Source organism: Buteo buteo, chromosome 1 (assembly GCF_964188355.1).
Source record: "Buteo buteo chromosome 1, bButBut1.hap1.1, whole genome shotgun sequence".
Taxonomy (NCBI): domain Eukaryota; kingdom Metazoa; phylum Chordata; class Aves; order Accipitriformes; family Accipitridae; genus Buteo; species Buteo buteo.
This window is the reverse complement of record NC_134171.1, coordinates 31824023-31836708: the sequence shown is the minus strand read 5'-3', so window position 1 is coordinate 31836708 and position 12686 is coordinate 31824023. Positions and strand designations below refer to the sequence as shown.

General features: G+C 39.0%; 1 protein-coding gene across 6 annotated transcripts in view; it reads left to right on the top strand.

Annotated features, from left to right (window-relative positions):
• DLC1 (DLC1 Rho GTPase activating protein) overlaps window positions 1–12686 on the top strand; it is a 271064-nt gene that overhangs the window by 218686 nt on the left and 39692 nt on the right. The window lies entirely within an intron of this gene.

Sequence of the window (12686 nt, the reverse complement as noted above, 5' to 3'; positions counted from 1 at the left end):
CCGAAACCTTTTCGTAGGGCTCAAAATAGTTCACTTGTTTTGGTTTTCTTTAATTTCCATGCATCTCCGACTTGCTGATATCTTCCAGAAGCAGAAGTTCCAAATTTACTTCTGAGAAGACTTTTCCTGGCCCACCAAAAGAAGAAGATACAGGAAATTATATGAGAAATGTCCATGTAGCTGTCACCATGATTTCCAGGCTGGAAAATACGAAGAAACTTTCAGGAAATGGAGTTGTGTCTCTGAAGAGATTCTTCTCAGTCTCATGCTTGAAAATGATACTCTAAGTAGTTTTGTATGTGAGTTTTGCAGTTAAATGTTACAAAGGGGTACTTTGACATTTTTATGGTCTGTTTTAATTAACTGAAGCAAAATCTGCTCTTCTGAGTGATTAATTTATCCTATCAACCTTTCTATTTTTGTAAGATTAAATCAGGAAGTTCGCATTAAGCTTCCTTTCCTGGAATTCCAGTTGAACATTATTACCCTTTGTTTAGACTGTATCACTTATTCAGCTGATAAGAGTAGACTATATTCCACTGGAGATACAAAGATTCAGCAATTTAGATCTTTTAAGCAGCATTCTGTATTTTCCAGTAAATGACTATACCTCTACATGCTTCAGGAAGCTACTAAAAATGATTACATTTTTAAAATCTGCAGACATGAAACTGTATACTATTACAATGATAAGTCTCAGCAAAGCATACATAATTTTTATTTTTGTCCTTGACAGTAGGAGGCATGTTATAGCTTTGCATCATGTAGTTCTCATTGCAATCACACAGCTTGATCATGATCTTCAGGACAATAAAAAAGAACCTGGGTGAAAGGCTAGATACTGATTCTAAGAGAATAAAAATTTGGAATAAAAATTTGTTCTTGAGCTAACACCTGAATTTCTTGTTACATTTGCACCAGAAGCAGGTAACGCTCCAGTTATGCTTCTAACATAGCCCAGCTGAATCCCAAATTCTTATTTCCCAGGATTTCCTTTGGTGACTGGATCCAATTTGTCTTTCAGCATTAATTAGAGCAACAACTCTGCTTCTCTCTGCAGCCAAAGGTATCTGACATCATATTTACCTATACTTATAACTGAGGGCACTAATCTATAGCCTTATGCAGGGGACAGATTTTGCAAACCATCTAAAGTATATGGGAGCACAATGTGATAAGTATTCCTAAATTGCCCCCTCCCCCCAAATGATAGATATATAATTCTCTATATATTTATACAACAGAGACAGACAGAAAATAGATCTTTATATCTTTTAATGTATTTTTATGTTCTCACATATTTGTAAAATATGAAGTGAAATTAAATCTGCAGAAAAAATACTTTTCATCTTCCCCAAATCTATCAATATCTAGTTCACCTGTGTATTAGGCAAAATCTCCACAAACAAAAGTAAATCATAAAAAGTTAATTAAGGTGGTTGTTTGCAAAGGACAAATAACTCATATTCATATTAACTTACAGGGGGCTAAACCTAAAAGGGTTCATAAAATAACTTAGTGTCTAACCCTAATTATTGCAAACAAAGATCAAAAGAAGAGCTTATCAAAAGTGGAGACAGTTTATTTCCATCTTGGAACAAAGGACAAAAGACACAGTGTCTTGTCCTTTCCTTTGAGGTTTCTCTGTCTGCCTCTTTCCACTCCCTTTCCTGATAGGCTGCAATGTCTTGATGGCTGATCTGTTGACTAAAACACAATAATCAATTCTGTGGAACATGTCAGCTACTTATTTTTATAACAGGAACGATGGAAATAGCATCACATTGTTAATAGAGGTAAAAGTGATTAAAAATACCCTCTTGAGTTTTCCTTTCTAGCTCCCATTGTCACAATGCACTGGAATTCATCCAGAACAAACTATGACTGTAGAAACACACATTTTTACAAGAATCGGAGAACTTTGATTCATCTTTAGCCTATGAAGGAATGCTTCTCTTTTAAAACTGCTCTTATGTGAACCAAGAATAACTAATTAGCCTTTTAATGCATACATTAATTTTTTCAGATTACTATTTCAAATCTAAAGCAAAATAGAGGTATTCATTTCTAAATCAGTCTTAGAGAGTATATTTGTTTCTTTACAGTATAGGCATATGCAGTCTATGTCGAACTACTGCAAAGAAATCTGACTAAGAGCCTTTATTTGCTAACACTGCAAATTGCAGAGCCACGTTCACAAGTTTGTGGCATCGCATAGAGTTTGCATAGTAGTATGTTCTGAAAATGGTACTGAGTAAGTAAGTATAGAATGAAAAGGACATCACACTCACAGGTAACATCTTTAAAAGATATATTAAACTCATGCATAGAGAAAGTTGCATAATATTTCCCTGGCTTAAAAAAGTAGCATAAAGTTCTCTAGAATTTTAAACAGGCACAGAAAATTTTATTCCTGTCCAACAGAGAAACACTATTAAGCACACCAATGCAAATATCCCCTAGTGTGTTTTTATTTCCTTATTAAAAAAAAAATCCCTGTGTTGATTTTGAGGATATCATATCCAGTATAAGCTTCTAGATACAAAGATGGCTAAGACAAAGATCATTCAAATAGGTGAAACCTATTTCAGTGTTACAAAGATCAGATAAACAGTGTTTCTTGCACTCCTTTGAGACAAGCCACTCATTCAGTGCCAAGAATTATTAGAAATTCATTTTCTTAGCTGACACATGGACTTTTCATGCAGAGAGACCATTATGAAAAGCCTTGCTGTTCTGAAAATCTGTACTTTGATTTCTGGCATAATCAGCTAGATCAGAAATAGTAGGTACAAGTGGCCAGAGGATAAAGCATCAGCTTTTCATTCTTGAGAAGCTATTCTTAATGGAATGAGTATAAGAGTTTCAAATGAAGTGTGGTTGAGATCACAAAAATGGTTTGTGAAAGAGCCTGAAAATCCATCACCTAAAAACTAAGGCCATGATCCTGCAAGCATTTATGCACTCAAATTTCAACATACCCTTCAAACCAAATAGAGTTGCATACATGAATTTGTAGGAACGAGGTTTAAATTCCTTTTTACCCTGAAATAAACAAAGCCCTTTCTAATCTAGCAAGGACATCATGCAAGATGACAAATATTATTTCCAAGACAAGCAGACCAATCCATTGTAACTATCTGATCTTTCCATTATGCTCTGCACTATGTTATAGAGTAGCTATAAAACGGTAGGTAGCTCTCAGATTTTTTTTTTACATTATACTTTGTGTGCTCTGGTGATTTGTGCCCTAACATAACTAATTGCTATATAAAGCAATTCTAGCAGAAATTCAGCAGGATACTTGTAGACCATTCTCTCTCTTGTTTCATTTACTATGCTTGTTCATATCCAAGGGTTCTGAGCACTGGGTGTCACCTGGCTCCATGGAAGCATTAAATTAATTGCTAGATTTGCATTAGCTGTACAATTGCATGTAGGGTTTCCTCGGTCACAGTTCACTCAGACTAGCAGTGATCTTGTCTCTGTCTTCCTATATTTTTCTTTTGAGTTCTAGATTCCTAGTTCCTCCTAGAAACTAGATATACTTTTCTTTTGATTTGTATGCTTTTCCCTTTTCCCTTGTTGGGGAACACTGTTAAATAGCTCTGGATCTAATGTTCCACCTGCTCTTCACTTGCATTGACCAAAGGAAGAGGAGATGAGGAAAAGAACTAAGGAGGGCACTTCTACCCCTCACAGTTGCTATTGGTAGTGGCTAGCTACAAAGAGCGAAAAGAAGAGGAAGAGAGAAATAGGAGGAAAGGAAATGGAAGAAAAGAGGTGAAGAAACTGGCAGCATGTGAAAGAAATACCCAGCATAGGTGCTACAGATGTGAAGATGAGAAACTTTAATTCCAGGCACAGAGCTCTTTACATGGCTTAGGGGGGAAAAGGTGATATCAGAAGGTAATGCAGGAAGCTGTTCTGCCCTTTAGAAACAGATGGAGCACCCAAGAATCCTAGGTTGGCTAAAAGCTTGCCTTGGTGGGCAATAGCTCACTATCTTAGAAGCAAAGCTAAGGACGAATTGTCCCTGTTCTCATTCTGTAATGCTAGCCAGGAAGTTTCCCACATGGCCCAAATCTCATGATGAAGTCAGCTAACTTTCTGAAATGCAACAGAAATAGCAAAGGAGATAAGCTACCGATCTCTTCAGATACCTGTCTAACATAGAGGTCAACACCAGTTTTGGGGTTTAATTCAGTTTTTACATATTGGCAATCACATAACATTCTTGTCTTTGATATAAAAAGAGAAAGTTTCTAAAATGTATGTTTAAAACTAATTACTTTCAAGACAGTCTATGATTTTGGGGTATCTGGCTCATAATTTTTTGACATGTGGGATTCTTGCACCCTAGGCCAAGTGGGATGTGGCTTTTACTTCCAAATATTTTCCAAAGAATTAATTCACTTAATCAGCTGAGAAATTCCGTATTCTGACCTGTTAGAATCAAAGTTTTCAGGATGTTTTTTTGTTAATGCTTTTTCTTAGGGCTGTCACTGATTTACATTAAGGAGCTGAGAGGCAAGCATGTGGTTTCTTAGAGCTTAGGTAATTAAGTTTGTAAGGTCAATATGACATGCATGACAGATTCTAAAGAGCTACTGGTAAATCAGATGGAAAGTTCTCCATATACACCTTTCAAGTCATTGTTTATACTTCCTGACTAAAAATCAGATGCCAAGAGCACTGTTAATCTTGAGGTTTAATAGACCTTCTGTATCTGGAAAAAATAAAGATTCCTCAGCAAAGAAAATTGAGACTATTTCTGTACCCTAATGCTGCTCGTGAGAAATGTAATTCTACTGAGTGATGTAAAGGCTCTTGTTTCAAAGGAGAGAAAGTTCTGGTTTGAGCATGAAAGGTGCAGGACGTCCTATCAGTTTTAATCACTTGCCCCATTGATCCTAGCACAGGTATGTCCCTGGCTGCCTTGAACTGTCTGAAGTTGTGATCAAACAAAAAGCAGGTTAGCTGAATCAGACTTTTTTCTCCTGTGTTACTTTTCTCAAAACAGATCCTTCTCATTTTAGAAGTGCGAGACCAGAAATGATCCATAACCTTCTTGGCACCACATCCTATAAATAATGTTGTTCATACATTTAACTGGGGTCCATGAAGAAATAACTAGGTTCCATATCTATTTAAGGCTTATTGTTTTGTACCACACATCACAAAAGTTAATGAATCTTCAGTAAAACCATCAGAAACAAAGACCCAAACAATCCAATGGAAAAAAGATTTTAAAAACAACAGAGCTATATCTCTTCCATGTACGCAATTTGTCAGATCCCCACAGGGCACATCACATTACCAGGGCAGCTGGACACTTGGTGGTAACAGAGGAAGAAAGAGGTTCTTCAGCATCCATTTGCTGCTATACTAAAGGTGTTGTACAAAAACATGCATCATTTGCTATAGAATAAGTCTGTTATCTGGAAGCTAAAGCTGCATTACACAGGTTACACGGGTAGCTCCTTAGCTCTTGCATATTACTGTGCAACTACAGGCTTCAAAAATGACCATCTACAACAGTAGAGAATCTGCTTCATTGCATTTTTGATTTAAATAATAGAAAGCGAGCGAAGGGTTTGCTCTGTTGCTTTAGTGACAGAACGGTTGTAAATAATATAACAGCCAGGTAAACTCAGTTTGTCAGGTGTACTGGACAAAGAGATTTAGGTAAAAGCATTCTCCAATCACTGCTACCTGTCTTTGCATTTTGAAGTCTGATGAAGAAAAAGGCATTTCAGAATATGAAAGGACCCTGGTGTTGGGTTTTTTTTGCTTTACTAAAAATAATGCTCTTTCATATATTCCCAGTAATAAGGAATAGTAAAAGAATCTTTTTTTTTTTTCTTTTGACATTCAGAATTTAGATATTTAAGACCTGCTCTGGGCTAAGGTTAGATATAAGAGATTTGGTCTCTCAAGAACAAACTCATTTACCATTTCTTTATTTAAAATGATATAAAGGCAAAAGTAGAACCTCAGAAACAAGCAGAGTAAAAAAGGTAGCCCTTCATAATGTGACAGTGTTGAAATATGAAAGCAAACTAACCGCTTTCCATGTTTCTTTTTCTTGCGGTCATGTAACAGAATATGTGTCTTTGTTTTTAAAACATGCAAGCTCCTATTAACCTGTCAGTCACTTCTATGTATTGTATCATGTTCACAAATAGTATCATATAGTACCCTCTGTAATGTGCTGGCATAAAAAGAGAAATGTAGCATGGAGGAGGAGGAAGCATTTTTCAGCTAAACTGGCCATCCATTTAGAATTCATAATCCTAAATTTTAGAGTGATGAATGAACACTCCAACAATTCTGTTACTCCTCCTAATCCCCGTCAGGTCTCGAATCTGTTGACGAAGGCCAAACAGCCACTTCTTTCTGCCTGACCCTCTCCCCTTGCTATTGCTGGCTCTCATTCAAGTCAGGATCACATTTATCTGGGTAATATACACCTAATAAATCTTCTCCAACTCAGTTTGTTCTTGCTGGCAAGACAGCTAGCTTCCCCCTCCACTTCTCTCGTCTTTCTTCAGACATCATTATGGGTGTTGACACTCCAGCAAGTTACTTAAGGTGCCCTTAAGTAACTGTCTGCATGTACGCATCTCCCAGTAAAACACAAAGTAATTGCGGCTGCGAGCTGTTTTTCAGTTGCAATAAGCAAGAGCATGGGCATGGACAATGAAAGAAGCAAACTGGCAATCTGCAAGAGAATTTTTATTAGACTCAGTATCAGCATAATAATCTCATACAGCACTTCCCACAGTACATCTCAAGGGCTTTGCAGAAGAGGCACGTATCATTCTCTCTATTTTATCTAGGGAAAAATGAAGTATGAGAAAGGGAATGGATAGATCAAGGCTGCCCAGTAAGCTAAAACTGGACAAGACTGCAGATAGGTATTTTGAGTCTCAGTCTAGTGTGCTGTCAAGAACAGGACCAAGCAGGATTATGAATCTATCCTGACTTATACCAGGCCCGACGTTGTTCACTGGGCTTATTAACATGTGGTTTCCTTCTTCCCTGTCTCCGTAGCTTCACATTACATTAACAATAGCTACTCTCCACGCTATAGTATCAAGCTAGTATCTCCCCTGATGAATGCTGAGGTGAAATTAGCCATCACAGTGTATATGTTCCAGTTGCCATAGTTATCGTGCTTTATTGAGTCATGGGTTTAAAATGATTTCCTGAGTCCTGGAGATTCCCCAAGGCTAAAACAGCAGCAGTCTTTCACATAATGGGTCAACTGGTCCAGGTGGATGCATGTACCTATTTCCTCCAGAGGAAATAAGTTTAATGAATATAGAGTTCATTTAACTAAAAAGACTTGGACCACACAAGATGGAAGATGGAAGTAAGAAAAACTTTGTTCTTGAAAGGAAATTTTTCATTGTTCATAATTTTTTTACTTACTATAATAAAAAAAAAAAAAGAAAAAACAACCACCTTTCCTTCCCTTCTACTCCTTTTAACCCCAGCTGGGCACTGCATGGCTGACATGGTCTGTCCCAGGGTATCATGCTGAAAAGCCTAGCATCTCATATGTATTAAAACAACACAGCTGCTTCATAAACCAATTTTTAACCACTATTTTGACATGGTTAAGGCACCAGTCTTTCAGTTTTCATCTACTTTAGTGGGCAACTTGCATCTTACATCTTGTTTTAATGAAGGTTACTGTTGTCTCTCTGTGAAAGCTGACCTTTTTTCTTCATCAGACTGGAGGTCATGCGTGAACACAGAATGAGATTTAAAAAACCTCGCATCTTACCATTGGAATGCCCTGGAAACTGGTGGTTTTAAAGGTGGAAGGTAAAATCTATTTGCTTAAGTATGAAGAGGGATGAGCTGGTTGATTTAGTACTGATATAGCTGCTGTCACAAGAATAGAGAGTGAAAACAAGAGCGTTGGTCCAAAAAAACCCTCTTCTTTCCCAAGCAACACAAAGCTGAGATATATATCCTGCCTCCATTCTACACCATCATCAGGTTGCTCATCTTTTGATCATTCCGTAATATATATTTTGAGTAAAAGCATCGTTTGTACTGTCTTCCTCTCCCACTTCATTGCACACCGTGACTTGTAAGCACAGAGGAAAAGAAGCAGGGGTGCGAATCCGGGCACGGCCACTGCTGTTCAAATGACGCACAAAGAGAAGAGGGGGGCCAGGGATGACTCCTGGTGCCATGGGGCTCTGCTGCCACACAGCCATCAAGGCAGTCACCACAGCTAAACCTAGGGATGGCGCCTTGGCAGAGCCAAACCTTTGTTACGGCTTCCTCTAATGGAGTGTGTTAGAGTCGGTCCCTTGTGACCCGCATAACCATTAGGTCTCGCTGACACAACCACTTCCACCACATACATGTGGAGGTTTTAGTCCTGATAATTTCAGGTTCAGATTCCTTATGGTGAAGCAGTAATCGATTATGCATGCTGTCTTTACCAGTAAAAGAACAGTTATTCTGAATTTTTTAAGTATAAGGAAGCAGGACTTCTTCTATGTGCCACAAGCTATATGTTTACTCTGGATCGTCTCTGAGCCTTCATCACAGGTTAGAAATTCTAACTACCCTCCTATAGCACTTCTTCTTAATAAGGTTTAGTTTACCCAAATCTGCTTTCCCTACTTTCTTGAAAGTTAAATTCAGTTGGTTGTTCTTCCGAACGTGAATCACTTTTTTTAATGTAAAAATATAACTTTTAATTGAAGGGAAGGCAGACCCATTAACAGCAGAAAATTCTGCAGCCTTCAAAAAGTAAATCACCACCAGTGACAGCATCTTAAACACAATATGGAAAAGATGCCCTACACCTCCACCTATTTCTATAGACCAATGGTATTGCATGTAAGCTAAGGAGGTTACCCTCTGTGTTTAAAATGGAATGAAAATACTTATTTTCTCTCCTCCTCCTATTTCAGTTTATTTGTATTTATATTTTACCAAATTATATCTTTGTCAAACTATACAATCAATTTTTATTTCTTATCCTTTTGTGCATCCATATAATAGAGCCTTTCTTAAGTACAGTGTGGACCTGGTAATTTCATTTTCAGCCTGAACTGTTGAACTTATGGTGTTTGAGGACATTCAAAAGCAGACAAAAACATAGAGCTTACTGATCCCTTCTTTTAAAATAGTTACTTATATGCACCACAAAGAATAAGGCAAGGTTAATTTTCTTTATTGTTTACTGTTAAAAACCAACCAAACAAACAAACCAGAAAAAAAAAAATGTTGCCTGGGATCAAATACAAGCAAGAGGCTCCTATACATGATGAGCTGGTAATATTGCTAACTGTTTATTTCAAAAGGAAGATTTCTAGAGCAGAGAGCCCATCAATTACAAGCAGTGGAGCAGCACCTATGTTAATGCAATATAATGACTTTACTACGAATTTTGTTAAAAAGTACTTTGGAAAGATGCTTTCTTTCATTTTGTGATTCTCCAGTAGGTGAAACAATAGCTTTCCTTCTCTGAAAGCAAGGCGCTCTTAATACCGCTTATCTCTGAGAAGTGATAGTGCAAACACTCTTTGTCAAGAGGCCTGAACAATTACAGACTCCTTTAAATAATTACTTTTCAGTAAAGTCAAGTGCTAGAAAATGCAAACTTAATTATTTCACTGACAATGGTTGGAACACGAAGGTCCTTTGGACCGTGGAAATACTACACACAAATACCCCAGCCCACAAGGAATCCAAGCCTAGAGCCAGAGGCCTGGAAACTCGGGCTGAAACTGCTCTATAATCTATCATGCTGTTGCTAAGAGGATATTAATACTAGCATTTAGAATTGCAATCATGTGTCTGACAATCCTGTGTTTGTACCAGCAGGTCAGTTGACTAATTACGAATTGCGACTTCTCTGTGTACTGCACTATTTAGAAGAAGAGGGATGACAAGGGTACAGTTAACCATTAAGGCATTCGGGCCTGGGAGGGAAAACAGAGGACAATCAAGTCCTTATTATTAGATGCCGTCCTGCGAATCACTCCCTTATGCAGTTACAACAGAAGGAGAATTCACCTTTTAAAGTGAATAATTGTGCCTGTCGGGCAATCCTTTACAATGACTTTACCATCCAGCAAGAGCTCATTGATTGCATTAAGGATAACAGTACTCCACTGAAACAATCCTCTTAGGCAGGCTACTTCTAAAATCCTGTGTCTCTGTCAGGCAGCTGCCTGCTCTTTGAATAGCCAGAGAGATAAAGAAATAAAAATATTAAAGGCCAAAGCTCTACTGATTTCACAATGCTCTTTAAAGCCAGATGAGTGATTAGGGTGGTTGTAGCCTGCTGAACACCCATGCCTCAGGTGGAATGCTCCTCTGAGCACGTTTTACAGCAAATGAGAGACTGGTGCCTTGCTTTTCAGCTCCAAAAATACGCCTGCTTAAGCAGCCCTATAGAATTCCAAGTTAAAATGCAAGCCAGAGAGACTGCATGTCTTCAAGGGTTGATAACAAAACTAGAATCAAAGCCTTTCTCTTTCAGATTACCAGCAAGAATCTAATCCAGGTCAGTGATAATCCTCCAGCATCTATTTAGCGATGATCCCAACAGACAGACTGCTCCATCACAAAAGTCACTGGTTCTGGCATTGCTGAGGGAATACACAAAGACTGAACGAGGATGAAGATTCCTCCCTTACCGTGGGAGCTGATTAGCTTTGCAAACAGAACAGGAGAGCTGAACTAAAGCACAAACATAGTGTTTTATCATCAGCATCATCATTCATTTGCTGTTTGACAAAGTGGTAGAGGTGAGAATGACAACCCTTGGATTAACTACCAAGAGCTTCCCATCTTCTGTGTCTGGGCCACATTTGTTAGGTATTCACCGATCTCCTCACTCACCCCTTTCAGAATCCTCAAACAAAACTCTCTGACTTCAAATTCTTGTTTTGCATCTATCACACAACCGTCTTGCTTTGGATTTTACTTCACTGCCACACACATCTTCTCCTCTCATGCTCAGCTTTTTGCAGTTCCCTTTCACACTGCTGAGTCCTCCAAACCCTTCCCCCCTTTTTTTTTCTACAGAGTAAAACTCCATTCTCTCCTTCTTCAAAAGCTTCCTGTGGGTCCTATACAAAAGCTTCCTATACAGAGATGCAGGCTTGGTCCAGGAAGCAGCCTAGGCAGTCCGTGTTTACAAGAATAAACCCTGCCATTTACCGAGGGTATTAACTTGACCCACGGTGGTCTTCTGGTTCCAGCATTATTGTTGTGATGGAAACGCCTTAGTAGCAGCATGCTTTCCTACATGTACTGGATATTTTTTTTTCTTTTTTTTTTTCCCCTTCGTTTTGAGGATGCTTCTTGGAGATACAATTTCTCTCTTTTTCAGACTCTGAAAATCACACACAATGCGCAACCAGCATTTTCCATCTCGACATGACTATTCTGTCATTTCCGAGTCTACCAACTGCATAAAACTATAGACAATACAGACAGAAAGCCAATTAGACTGGGATTACCTTGTCTGTTCAACAGCTGGGGCATAGTGTGTGTCTGTCTTCCTTGTGTTAGAGATGAGAATTCACATTTTACGGGCCTGACCTACCTTGTAAACATATGTCCTGTTGCCTTACAAGAAGCATCCAAAAATGCAGGTAGATGTGGCCGTGCCAAAAAGAGCTGGAGCGAGTCTAGATATGAAGAGGTAATTGATTAAGTGGGTAACATATGTAAAGTCAAGCTTAAAGATATAGTGCAGTTCCATCCTCTTCTGGGCTATTAAAGTAAATTAATGACCTGGAGCTGTGTAGGGGTTTCCAGAAACAACACTGTAATAGCCAACTGGCCACAGTTTGCAGCCTAAAGAAGGGGGAGATATTTATCCTTCAGCAAATTGCCTGCTCAGGCACCACACTATATATACTGTATATCTGACAGATCACAGTGCAGAAACGACAACCGAATCTTAGAATAACACCAGTGGTATAACACACGATGTTGGCTTGGAAGAAAATGAACCAATCATAATCTTTGATGGGACCCAGATATTTTCAGAATTTCACAGTACTCTTTTGCATGCTGATAGTTTGGCAGCTGCTCAAAAGTAGCTATTTTGTGCCATTTTAAAGCCCTGAATGTGAGCGTTGACCAAGAAACAAGCATTCGAACAATCTCTGCAAAACATACAGGGGAATAATGGGTGTAGGGAGTGACTCCCAGGTCCAGAGCTGTGAAGCCAGGCTTTGCTTCGCTATCTGCAAGCCATGCCTATGGCCGTGCTGTGGTCCCCACAGGGAAAACACTTGGTTTCCATCCAGGTCCAGACGGAGATTTTGGTGGTGTGCTGGCATTTTCAATGTTTCGCAGCACTCTTCGACACGCTGCCCAGGGAGGGAGGCACCAGCATCCCTTGGCCACCCTGCACGGCTTGTTTTGGGCTGAGGGCTCAGCATCCCCTGTCCCTAAGGCTGCTCAGGTCACGCTGCCTTCTCTATGAGCGCTCTTCCGCACGTTTCCTGGTAAAAGTATTTAGAGCTTTGCTGACTGCTTTTTATACACATCCCTATTGCCTAAAAGGCCACGGCGATAGCTGACAGCCATTACAAATCACAAAGGGGCAAAGGGGACAGACGCCATCAGATCGTCTTTGACCGCGTTACCTTTGGGTTGCCAAGTTCCCCTTGAGCCCCCAGGCGTGC